Source organism: Eumetopias jubatus, unplaced genomic scaffold (assembly GCF_037043125.1).
Source record: "Eumetopias jubatus isolate StellerSeaLion01/CBP00866 unplaced genomic scaffold, mEumJub1_p1.0 scaffold_7, whole genome shotgun sequence".
NCBI lineage: Eukaryota > Metazoa > Chordata > Mammalia > Carnivora > Otariidae > Eumetopias > Eumetopias jubatus.
Window position 1 is genome coordinate 114,944,217 of NW_028274813.1, and position 13,135 is coordinate 114,957,351.

The 13,135-nt window shown below is 34.1% G+C and overlaps 1 protein-coding gene across 5 annotated transcripts in view; it reads left to right on the top strand.

The window, feature by feature from the left end:
- The window catches only part of PEAK1 (pseudopodium enriched atypical kinase 1), a 335,997-nt gene that overhangs the window by 137,703 nt on the left and 185,159 nt on the right, over window positions 1-13,135 (top strand). For all 5 annotated transcript variants that reach the window (XM_088024907.1, XM_028092663.2, XM_028092665.2 and 2 more), the window contains one exon: window positions 2,657-2,738. The gene's annotated coding sequence lies outside the window, so the exon portion shown is untranslated. The remainder of the gene's footprint in view (window positions 1-2,656; window positions 2,739-13,135) is intronic.

Sequence of the window (13,135 nt, forward strand, 5' to 3'; positions counted from 1 at the left end):
AAATGCTTTTATTTCCTCTCTTCCAACAATCTGTGAACAATTACTCCTCAGATCTTCAGATCAAGACTTCCTTTTCTCCAAAGAAACACTGAAATCCAACTAGTTTCCCTTCTCACTGGCTTTATTTTTGTAAATTAATTGCTGCTGTGTCATTAGTTCACTTAGTTTTATTTTTGTTCAGTGTAACAAATGTCTCCTGTGTGCTTGTTGTAGTGATGTGTGAGCTTGGTGGGGTAGGGGAGTATAGTCTGGGTAGGCTTCCCAGAGGCAGTGACCCTGGACCTGAATCTTGGAGAACAAGTCGTGCAAAAGGTGTTAAGGATTTATCGGCAAAGAGAACAGTGTGAGAACACATGGGGTTCAGTATGGCTGTGGTGTGGTAAAGGGGGGGGTATGAAGTGAAGCCGAAGAGATAGGTCTGAGCCAGGTCAATGAGTACTTTAAATGCCATACTGTCCATTTTTTCTGTGGGTGAACTTTGACTTCATTCTATGGATAATAGCCATGGAAGGGTCTGACATGATGGTGCATGCAGTGACAAGAGTTTCATTTTAGAGTGAGCATTTTGGCAGCAGTATAATAAATGATTCTGGGGTACGATAAGAGTGGACTGGTTGGATTACTAAATTGGTCATACTGAGAGATAATGTCCTGGATTTGGCTACTATTGATAGGGATGGAATTGAGAAAGTAGACTTGGAAAGCATTTAGAGTAGAAATCAATGAGACTTGAAGATGATTGGTGAACTGTGATTATTGCTAGACTTTTGGTGTGTCTAAATGGCTGTGGCACTGTCAACCCCAACAGGGAATTGAAAGAAGGGATGGATTTTAGGAAGAGACCAAAAGCTCACTTTTGAACATGTTGAGTTTTTACCTATGGTATACTTGGGTGGAAATATCCAAAAACAACAGGATGTAGGAGTCTGAGGCTCAGGTGAAAGGTCAGAATTAGGGGTTATCATGTGAGGGGTCCTCCTAGTCCTGATGGGAACCCAGAGAATGTATGCAAAAAAGCTGAACCCTAAGGGGAAAAGGAAAAAGAGAAACCCAAGACAGAAATGAGGAGAAAGCTCTGACTTTACCTAATACCTCTTGAAAGGACAGTTTTATCTTTTCTATATCCTCAGTAATACCTTGATTAGTATGTTATATAGAAGATTATCAGTAAATATTTGCCACTTATTTTGTTAAACCAGAAAGCATCTCATTTACTTAGAAACTTGTTTTATATTTTATCCAATTCCATGACTTGACAAGAAAATTTTTTAAGTATTAATTTTAAGAAATTTTAATTCCAGTATAGTTAACAGTGTTATGTTTGTTTCAGGTATACATCATAGTGATTCAGTTCTCTATATTACTCAGTGCTCATCATGATAAGTGTACTCTTAATCCCCCTTACCTCTTTTACCCATCCCCCCACCCACCTCCCCTCTGGTAACCACCAGTTTTTTCTCTCTCTAGTTAACAGTCTGTTTTTTTGGTTTGTCTCTTTTTCTCTTTGCTCATCTGTTTTGTTTCTTAAATTCCACATGTGAGTGAAATCACATGGTATTTGTCTTTGATTTATTTCACTTAGCATTATACTCTAGATCCATCCATTTTGTTGCAGACAAGAAATATTTTTATTTCATATCATTTCATGAGCACCTACTGTGTACTAACCACTGTGTTAAATACTTTATGTGTGTTATCTGATTTTATCCCTAAAATAATCCTACACAGGTAGGTTTTATTATTTCTGTTTTGTATTTGAAGAACCTGAAGATAAGAAGGATTAAGTGAATTGATCAACTTTTTCAAATGTCTGCGAAAAACTCCAAGATTCATTCTCTTAACCACCACTAATGTTTGGGCCAAAAGACCATTTGGCAGTCTCCTGTTTGGGTTCCATTGTGAGAATTATTCTAAACCAAAGGCACTGATTTATACTAAATTCTGCATAGTCAGACTTATTGTGGATTAGCATAGTAATTGGACACCTCTGTTCCTGAGTACAGTAAGCCTTTACTTAATTCTTTTTAACTTTCTCGGCACTACTACTTCCTTTTTCTATTAGCAGTTTTCATTAGATGATTGCTAAATTGCTTATGGTTCTAAAATCCTGTAAATCCACTATTTTGAATAACTCAAAAACTGTTCCTCAGAGTCTACTACCAGGTTTTAGAGATTCACAGGCGAGATGACTGGGTTTAATGTCTCAACTAAAATTTTATGCAAAATATGATTCATGTATGTGCATTTTGGGGGAGGTGCAATTCACAGTTTTCATCAGATTCTCATAGTTTTATATGTCTCACCACTCACCCTTTACCCAGAAGATTAAGAACTTAGTTTTAGAAATATTTTTGCATATTGTAATGAACTACAGTGCTTCATGCAATCCTATCCTGAGTACTTATCTTTAACAAAGGTATTGTTATTCATTAAAAATAATTTTTTTGAGGTAAGGTTACTTTTTTGTCTACTTAAACCCATAGTATTTCCTAAACTAAAACACCTCATAGTTATTTGGCACTTAAAAACAAGTCCACTAAGTAGAACGAGTAACAGTTTGACTCTGCCTAATGGTAAATTAAAGAATGCTCACTTTTAAAGTATGATTCAAATAACCTTCACTAATATTTATTTTCCACTTTGCATCTTCCTGTAGGAAAAGAATATTTGAGGATCATTCATAAGGAAAGAAAAGGAAGCAATGACATAATGCCTAGAGTTGGAGCCAGTTAAACTGGGTTTGTACTTCCTTTTTTCATAATGTAACACATTATTCTAGTCTTGATTCTTTTTTATCAATTTCTTGCCTTATTCCAGCATCAAATCTTAAAATTTTGAGCCTTACCTTATTATGGAAGAGACAAAGATGAATAAGACATGCCCTTTTCATTTGCAATGTCTATGTGAATAGGAAAGACAGAATGATAAAAAGATAATAGTCTCATTTTCAGATAAGAAGCGTTGAGAAGTTTGGTAAATTGCTCAAGGTCAAATCTCTTAGATAGGCTATTATTTAAGCTCAGATTTGTTGACTCACTCCAAACCTCATTTGCCTTACATTAGGTCACAATGCTCCTCATTTTATTTAGGTTTAGTTGTTGTACAACTCCTGATAACTGAATCTGAGGACCAGGACCTCATAAATTTAATTTCAGGGATCATTCTGAGGAAGTGAAAGGAGAGCCCCACTTTGGGTATAGAGATTACTTTAAAAAAAAACTTGAAAAAAATAAAGATGAGGGGACTGAGGCTCAGAGAGAGAAATAAATTGCCCACAATCACATAGCTAGTAAGTAACAAAATCAGAATTAAAACCTTTAATTAGGAAAGATTAGATAAGAGTTTATATCATGCCCACTGACTTAAATATCACACAAATAGCTGGACAGTTTGATTTGATCCCCTTTTGCTGTTAAGTATTATTTGTAAACATTTTTAATTGGACCGTTAGCAGTTAAGTCATTTTCACCAAAATAATATTTATATCTTTTTATTTTATTATCGTTATTGTTTTATTTATTTTACTATTTTTAAAATTTACATCTTTTTAATGAGCTTTTCATTTTGTAACCAGTTTGAAAAGGTAGTTGTTTAAGCTGTGGTGAAGAGGGATTTTTAAGCTCACAGAATAGTGAGGAGCACCACATACCAGAGGGTATTTTGCAGCAGAGTCAGGTCTCAGTCCGGCCTGCCCCAACTTCCTACTGACTTCTCTGGTCTTTAGGTCCCTTAGCCTGCCTTTGGACTCCTTTTGTGAGATGAGAAGGTTGAGTTGATTGTTCCCTACGTCTCTTACAGCTATAAAGTTACTGTCTCAGTAAGAAGAGTTTTATGTGCTTCAAATGTAATATCAAAGAATTTTTAGAGATGGAAGGAAATTCCTTAGAGATCAGCTAATGGAATCCTCCCATATGACAGATGAAGAAACAGAGACCCTCACCTTTGTGTGACACTTTAAACATTCAGAGCTCTTTCACATACATTAACCTCATACAAGCCTCACCATGGTCTTGTGGATTAAATATTATTGTTATTATAGAAATGAATTCGTCCAAGGTCTCATAGCTGGGCCTAAAGTTTAACAGGTTTGCTTGCTTTAGTGGGATTAATTATATCCTGTGATGAAGTCCTGTTGTATGAGAAAGTGAGAATTCAGTGATCTGTGAAGCAAGTCCAAGCAGGAAAAGCAGACATTTCCCAGTATGAAAGTGGAATGACCTCAGCAGTATAAACAACAGAAACAAAGAGGGATGGAGGTGGCAAAAACTGAGGTCTATGAGCTGATTTAAACTTTGTTTCCATTTATTCCTGGATTAGGAGTAAGCATAATTGACTTTTAGTATTCTTGTGTTTATCAATACTGTAGTATTTGAGTTGCTTTATCCTTAACAAAATAATTCAAATAGAAACCGTACTTTGTAATAAAAAAAAAATTGTAGGTGAGCTAGGGGAACTTAAAACAGTTCTTTTGAATGGGGATCCTGAAAAAAACAAATGAATAAGTAAGTGTGGGAAGCTAAGGCTCACACACAGTTATTTAATTATTTCATTGCGTTTAGTGGTATGAGGGTTTTTTTTTTTCCTCCTGTTTCTGCTCTGTAGTATGGAGGTATCCCTTAGAAATGTTACCTGTTTCTATGCCAGTGACCTGGCTGTGCTGAACATTAAATTGCTTTACCTTGGTTCCTTCCTTCTTTTCTTTCATTTATTTATTTTTAAGTTTTTATTTAAATTTCAGTTAGTTAACACACAGTGTAATATTAGTTTCAGGTATACAATATAGTGATATAACACTTGCATACAACACCCAGTGCTCATTGTAACAAGTGCCCTCCTTAATACCCATCCAATATTTAACTGCCCGCACCATCCACCTCTCCTCTGGTAACCATCAGTTTGTTCTCTATAATTAAGAGTCTGTTTCTTGGTTTGCCTCTCTCTTTTTTTTCCCTTTGCTCATTTGTTTTGTTTTTTAAATTCCACATATGAATGAAATCATATGGTATTTGTTTTTTTCTGACTTACTTCACTCAGCATAATACTTGTCTGTCTCCATCCATGTTGTTGCAAATGGTAAGATTTCGTTCTTTTTTATGACTGAGTAATATTCCCTTGGATATATATACCACATTTTCTTTATCCATTCATCAGTCAGTGGACACTTGGGCTATTTTCATAATTTGGCTTTTGAAGATAATGCTTCTTAGGTCTATGAGCTGATTGTGAGATGAGAAGGTTGAGTTGATTGTTCCCTATGCCTCTTACAGCTATAAAGTTACTGTAACTTTCTGTAACAATCTATATTTTTTAATTGGAAAGAAAATTGTCTTAAAACTTGTATATGAATGTTAGCAGTTTTTCTTTTATAGTTTTGGTCTCTAAATTGTCCTTCCTTTAAAAGGAGCTGATTTTTTTTGATTGCATGGTATGATGGTGCTTTCACTATGGATATTACAATTTCATCATTAACAAAATTTCTATTTTTCATTCTGTACTCGTTTTTTAAAATTATAAACTATATTCTATAGAACTAATGGAGCAGGATCTCTCATATGGTTCTAATCAAAAAGGAAAACAATAAAGGATGGAGTAAATGTAGAAAAAAGTTACAAAGCAACATTATAAAATTTGACTTAAATTAGAGAGGAGGAATGTTCTTGAAATCTTTTTTCCTTGAGAGTCCTTTTAAAGATTCTCTTGCCCAGCTGCTAATGGTCTTTCCACATGCCCTATCTTACCAAGCTCTGCCTCATAGCCCACTACCATTCTCACTCCATCAAAGACACATGGAATTCAGAGAAATGGCATTTGAAGATGATTTGAATAGACTGGTCTTTCTCAGTTTTGTGTCTGATTTCAAAACTTGTGCAAGTGTTTTTTTCAACTGCTGCTTTAAGGTTCTTTATTTTTTTAAAAAACGATTTTATTTATTTGAGAGAAGAGAGAGTGCATGAGCCGGGGAGTGGGGGAGAGGGGTGGAAGGAGAGGGACAAGCAGACTCCCTCCTGAGGAGGGAGCCCAATGTGGGGCTCGATCCCAGGATCCCAAGATCTTGACCTGAGCTGAAGGCAGATGCTTAACTGACTGAGCCATCCAAGCGTCCCACTTGTGCTATCTCTCTGTCAAATGAATAAAAAAAAAAATCTTAAAACAAAAAAAAACCCCAAAAAGGCCACTTCACAGTAATTGATACTTAATTTTTGTTTTGCTATAGCTCAGGAGCAAGTCTCCTAGAAACTTCCAACACCTGACATACACACTTTCATTAAATTGTGCCTATTATAATATGACTGTGTCCTGCTTGCCCAGACAATAGTGAGTTTTAAGGATTACAGTTAGCTTCTCATTGGCCAGCTGTGATTCAGGGGTCATAGTAAAGTTATGATATTTAGCTGAGAGCTTAGAATTTTTAAAGGTGACTGGGCTTTTTCCTGTGATTTGTGCTTCCCTTGTTTGGCGTTACTGCTAAAGAGCTAGGCTTCCAGGCTGGTGTCTCATTCATATTAAAACATTCTCTCTGTATGTATGTGGTCCATGTGATTCAAAAGGAATGGTTTTAATAGATTAAGCCTTTTGATTTTTAAGCTAATTATTTCTATAAAGAAATAGTTGAAACACTTTTTTTTTCTGTCTTGTTGACAAGTCTAGTAGCACTAAATAAAGTGTTTTGCCAGATTTATTCAATATTAATATAGATTTGCTTTTTTCTATGGAATTTAGTTTCTGTGCCAGGGTACTTTCTAATATGAGATCAGTTCTTAATAGACATATGGAAATATGAGAAACTTTCAGATACTTTTTGATGTCATGTTCAGTAAATTTCAGGGTAACAGTGAGGGAAATACAAAGATGTTGGTTTGTGTGTGTGTGATCTAAACACCAAGGAAATGCAAGAAATTTATTTGATTTGCCGCTTTCTTCTTAAAGCTTAACATGGCAGTGAAGTTGTAAGAAAATATTGATTAGTTTTCTTTTTTCTAAATGTATTGCTACTTAACAAATATAACTAAGGACTTCATTTTATATCTTGATGTGTATTTTAAAGAATTAAATGAATTGATTCATATTTTTAAAAACCAGAAACAGGTGATAAAGGGGAGTTACCGAATCTGTTGGCCTACATTTGTAAGATCAGTCCATTTGTCATTGCCTGGGTATTTGAATTTACCCAGAGAAAAACAGTATCACACAAGTATAATTAATTATTTGCTGGCATATATATGTGCCACCTTCATTTTTTTTTATTTCTCAAAGTGAGAAGATTGAATGTTTTTTATAAGTATTCAAAAATTATTCTGCTGGATGAAATTGAGAGTGTTGCTAATGATGTACTGTATGTTGGCTAATTGAAAATAATAAAAAAAAATAACCATTTGATCTCTGGTCTTTTTTTAGAAGAACCTATCTCCAAGGAAAATTTAAACCAAAGCCATTAATTGCAATCAGATTTTCTATGAACACTGATTTTGAAATTAAAATTGTATAAGCTTCCTTGCTGACTTTGTTCATCCTTAAACATTTCAGTAAAAGATATCGTAGTCTGAAATGTTACTCGTCTGCAGGTCTTCTGCAGGAGATATGAAAGATTGCAAAAGATTTGGAGAACTCTAGATTTTCCATACAGGGTTTTAAAAAAAGTACTTTATCATATTATGTGAAACCATTAAAAATGGCTTACTTTCTATTCTCCAGTAATGCCAGTACCACATGTCTTATAAAATTAAAGATAACAAGCATCATTTTGGTAGTATGAATGCTGGTTCACAGACTTTTTAATAGCAAAATGCAGAGAATGTCTGATGTGATAAAGGAAATAGAAATCTTATATAGTCCTTAATAGTCTGAGGCTTGGTTATTTCAAATAGGGGAGAGTGCTGTAATCTAAAGATCATCTGCTTGAAGCTAGTAAGTAAGGTCAAATGTTCAGAGCCCTATAAAAAGATCATATAAAACCAATAGCAGAGAATATTGAAAGCCAGCCCACGCTGTCTGAAGCAAGAATTTAGAATCCCCTTGAGTGTGAAATATTTTGTGTTCCTTGTTAATTTGGGGCAGTAGAAATACAATAGAAGCATGGAATAGGAATAGGTTTTAGAATAGGGAGAGGCTTTGGAGATCATTTAATTATTTCCTTTCATTTTATAATGAGAAACCAAAAGTGGGAGGTTAAGTTACTCAGCATCAACTAAGTAGTAGTGGCGGGACGCCTGGGTGGCTCAGTTGGTTAAGTGACTGTCTTCGGCTCAGGTCATGATGCTAGAGTCCTGGGATTGAGTTCCGCATTGGGCTCCCTGCTCGGTGGGGAGTCTGCTTCTCCCTCTGACCCTCCCCCCTCTCATGTGCTCGCTCTCTCTCTCTCTCTCATTCTCTCTCTCTCAAATAAATAAATAAAATCTTAAAAAAAAAAACCCTCAGTAGTGGCAGTGGTAGAACTAGAATATTCTTTGTCTACTCAAATCATTGACAATGGAACTTTAAAAATTGTAATGGGAAATGATGGTTGTTATTATTGCTGTTAGTTTAAAAACTTTTACAAACAGTAAAATTGACTCTTTTATTTGTTCTGTGAGCTTTAACACATGTACAGATTTGTGTAACTCCCACTACAAATAAGGTACAGTAAGTCCTGTCACCCCAGAAAATTCTTTTAAGTTTCTTCGTTTTGTTCAAAACCTCTCCCTACATCCAGTTCCTGGCAACTGTTGATCTGTACTACATCACTTTGGTTTTGCCTATTGAAGAATGTCATATAAATGGAACCTAATCACTATGAACTGTTGTGTGTGTCTTCTTTCAGTTTAATATTTTTGAGATTCATCCATGTTGTGTAGATGAGTGCTTCATTCTTTTTTTATTGTTGACGAGTATTCTATTGTAAGACTACATTACCATCTGTTTAGTCATTCACCCATTAATGAACATTGAATTGTTTGCAGTTTTTAGCTATTATAAATAAAGCTGCTGTGATCATTTTTTGTTTTTATTTTTTTTTAGAGAAAAGGGAGAAAAATTTACTTGTATATATCATAGAAACGCTAATAGTGAGTTCTTAAAATATTCACAAAGTTAATTCACTTTTGACTTTGAAATGATTATAGATGTCACAGGAAGTTGCAAAGATAGTACAGAGAGGTTCTATATACCAGCTCCTACTAGGCTTCTAATGAAACCAGTCCTGCTGGGTCAATACCTAGGAGTTGAATTGTTGGGTTATATGGTGAGTTTTGTTTGACTTTGAAAAAGGCTGCTAAACTTGCTGGCAAAATTTTATATTCCTACTAGTAACATGTGAGCATTTCATATGTTCTGCTTAATTCATCCTGTAGACATTTATGCAGTAATGAAAATGTTCTGTATCTACACTGTCCAGTACCTTAGTCACTAGCTACATGTGACTGTTGAGGAGGTGAAATATAGCTAGTACAGCTGAGAAACTGAATTTTTTATTCACTTTATCAAGTTAGATTTTAAATGGCTATATGTGCCTAGTAGCTGCTGTGTTGGTTGGTGCATCAGTGTAGCTCTACATCCTTGCCAATATTTAGAATTATCAGTCTTTCAAATTTTAGCTCTTTAATGAGTGTTAGCTAAGTGCTATCTTACTGTGGTTTTAATTGTTTTATGTTATGGTATAATTGTTTATACTGACCACTTAATTTTTATAATGATGCTTTTAACAGTGGAAGTTTTTAATTTTATAAAGTGTATAAATTTATCAGCTGACTCAGGTCCATAAACTGTTTTCCTGTGTTTTCTTTTTGAAGTTTTATAGTTTTATATTTTCTCTTAGGTTTATGGTATATTTTGAGTTAGTTTTTGCAGAAATACAAAATGTGCAAGGTAGGGGCACCTGGGTGGCTCAGTCATTAAGCATCTGCCTTCGGCTCAGGTCATGGTCCCAGGGTCCTGGGATCGAGCCCCGTATCGGGCTCCCTGCTCAGTGGGAAGCCTGCTTCTCCCTCTCCCACTCCCCCTGCTTGTGTTCCTGCTTTCACTATCTCTCTCTGTCAAATAAATAAAATCTTAAAAACAAAAACAAAAACAAAATGTGCGAGGTAAAGACAAAATTCATTTTCATTACATGTGAATATCCAGTTGTTTTAGCAACATTTATTGAAAATATTTTCTTACACATTGAATTACCTTGGCACCTTTGAAAGTCAGTTGATTTATTTATAGGTCTATTTTTGGCTTTTTATTTTCTTTTTAAATTTTTTTTATTTATCGTTGAGAGCTTGAACTCAACGATCCTGAGATCAAGACCTAAGCTGAGATCAAGACCCAGATGCTTAACCAACTGAGCCACCCAGGTGCCTAAAGATTTTCTATTCTATTGTGTTTTTCTATAGGTTTATCCTTAGGCTATTACCAAACTGTCTTGATTGTTTTGGCTTAATTATAACTCTAGAAGGTATTATAAGTATTCCTACTTTGTTCTTAATTTTCAAAATTATTTTGATTATCCTGTTCATTTCGATTTTCATATACATTTTATAATCAGCTTATATATTTCTCCAAAAGACCCCTAGGATTTTTATTTGAATTGAATTGAATGTATAGATGAATTTGGGGAGAATTGCTATGTTAATAATACCAAATCTTCCAATCCATAAATATGGCATATCTCTTCATTTATTTCAGTTTTCTTTCATTTGTCTTGGCAGTGTTTGTACTTTTCATTTTATAGGTCTTGCACATATTTTGTAAGGGGTAACTGAAGTATTTCATGTTTTTAATTGCTGTTATAAATGGCATTTAAAAGTTTTAAAATTTCTAGTTGTTTGTTGATAGATACAGAAATATAATAGATATATGTATATTGACCTTGTATTCTACAGTCTTGCTAAAATCACTTAGTAGTTTTTGTATTTGTTTTGTAGATTCCTTAGGATTTTCTATACAGACAATCATGTCTCTTATAAAGACATCTTCCTTTCCCATTTTTATGCTTTTCTTTTCTTTTTCTTGCCTTATTACACTAGCTGTGAACTCCAGTGTAATGTTGAATAGAATGTTTATTATTTATTATTATGTCAGTATTTTACAGATACATTTTATCAAATTAAGGTAGTTCTTTTGTATTCTGAATTGTCTGAAGTTTGGTTATGAATGAGTGTGGAAATTTGTTAAATTCTTTTCTGTGTTTGAAATGATCATATTGTTTTTCTCCTTTATTCTGTTAATATGATTAATAACATTGATTTTTAAAAAATGTAAAATCAACCTTGCATTCCTTCTAATATATTGCTGAATTTTACTTTCTATTTTGTTAGAGATTTTTGCATCTATATTTGTGAGAGATATTGATATGTACTTTTCTTAAAATGCCTTTTTCTGGTTTGGGAATCAGTCTGATGCTGGCCATATAAAATCAGTTGGGAAATGTTCCCTCCTCTACTTTGTAGAAGAATTTATGTAGATTGATATTACTTCTGTCTTTATGTGTTTGGTGGACTTCACCAGTGAACCATTTTAAAATTTGGTGGTTTCTTTGTGGGGACATTTTAAAATTACAGATTTAATTTCTTTGGGGTTCCTGGGTGGCTCAGTCCATTAGGTGACTGCCTTCGGCTTGGGTCATGATTTCAAGGTCCTGGGATTGAGCCCCACATTGGGCTCCCTGCGCAGCCAGGAGTCTGCTTCTCCCTCTCCCTCTGCCCCACCCTACACTCGTGCATGCTCACTCTCTCTCTCTCAAATAAATAAATAAAATCTTAGAAAAAAAAGCAAAACAAATTTAATTTCTTAACAGATATAAGGCTATTCAGGTTATCTGTTACTTTCAGAGTCAGTATTGGTAATCTGTGTCTTTTAAGGAATTTGTCTATTTCATCTTAGTTGTCAAATTTATTGTCATAAAATCATTCATCATAGTCTCTTGTTCTGTTAATATCTGTAGACTCTCAAGTAATGTTTCCCCTTTCATTCCTGATATTGATGATTTCTGTCTTCTCTCATTCAGTGTAGCTAAAGGTCTGTCAATTTCATTGATTTTTTTTTCTTTTCACAGAACCTGTTTTTGGTTTCATCTTTCCTATTTTTCAGTTGAATGTTTTATTGATTCCTATTCTTGGTTATTTTGTTAGTGTCTACTTACTTTGATTTAATTTGTTCCCTTTTCTTCTAGCTTTTTATGGTGGAAGCTTAGGTAATTGGTTTTAGATGTTCCCCCCCTAATATAAGCATAGAAAACTATACATTTCCTCAAAGCACTTTTTTTATCTGCATCTCAGAATTTTGCGAAGTTGGGTTTTCATGTTCATTCATTTCAAGATATTTTCTGATTTCCCTTGTGATTTTTTATTTGGCCCTTGAGTTATTTTAGACGTATGTGTTTAATTTTTAAATGTTTGGAAATTTTCCAGGTATCTTTCTGTTATTGATTTCTAATTTAGTTCCATTGTGATAAGAGAACATACTGTGTATAGTTTCAATTCTTGTAATTGTTAAGACTTATTCCTGGCTCAGCAGATGGTCTGTCTTGGTAAATGTTTCATAGGCAGTATAAAAATTTATATTTTGCTGTTGCTGGTTTACATGTTCTATAAATATCGATTCAGTTGAGAGTACTATTCGAGTCTTCTTTATCTTTGCTGAATTTTCACTGTACCTGTTCTTCCAGTTACTGAGAGAAATGTTGATGTCTCCAACTGTATTTGTAGTTTATTTTCTCCCCTCAGTTCTGTCAGTTTTTACTTCATGTGTTTTGTATTTCTGGTATTCTATACATATACATTTAGAATTATTCTGTCTTCTAAATGAATTGACCCTTGATCATTGTGAAATGTTCCTCATTATCTTTGGTAATATTTGTTTTTTCTTCTGTATTGCCTGGTATAAATATGGCTTTAAGCTTTTTTAAGATTTTGGTTTATTTGGTGTATCTTCCATCCTTTTACCTTTAACCTATTTCCCTATTTTAGTGTGGGATTCTAATAGCTAGCATATATTGGTCTTGCTTTTTTATCATTTTTTTAATTGGACTATTTAGACAATTAACATTTAACATGTTTATTAATGTGGTTGGGTTTAAATCTACCATCTTGCTGTTTGTTTTCTAGCTTCCTTTGAATTAATTATACTTTTCCATTTAATGTTCCCTGTTGGCTTATTCCCCTACTGGCTTATTCTTTGT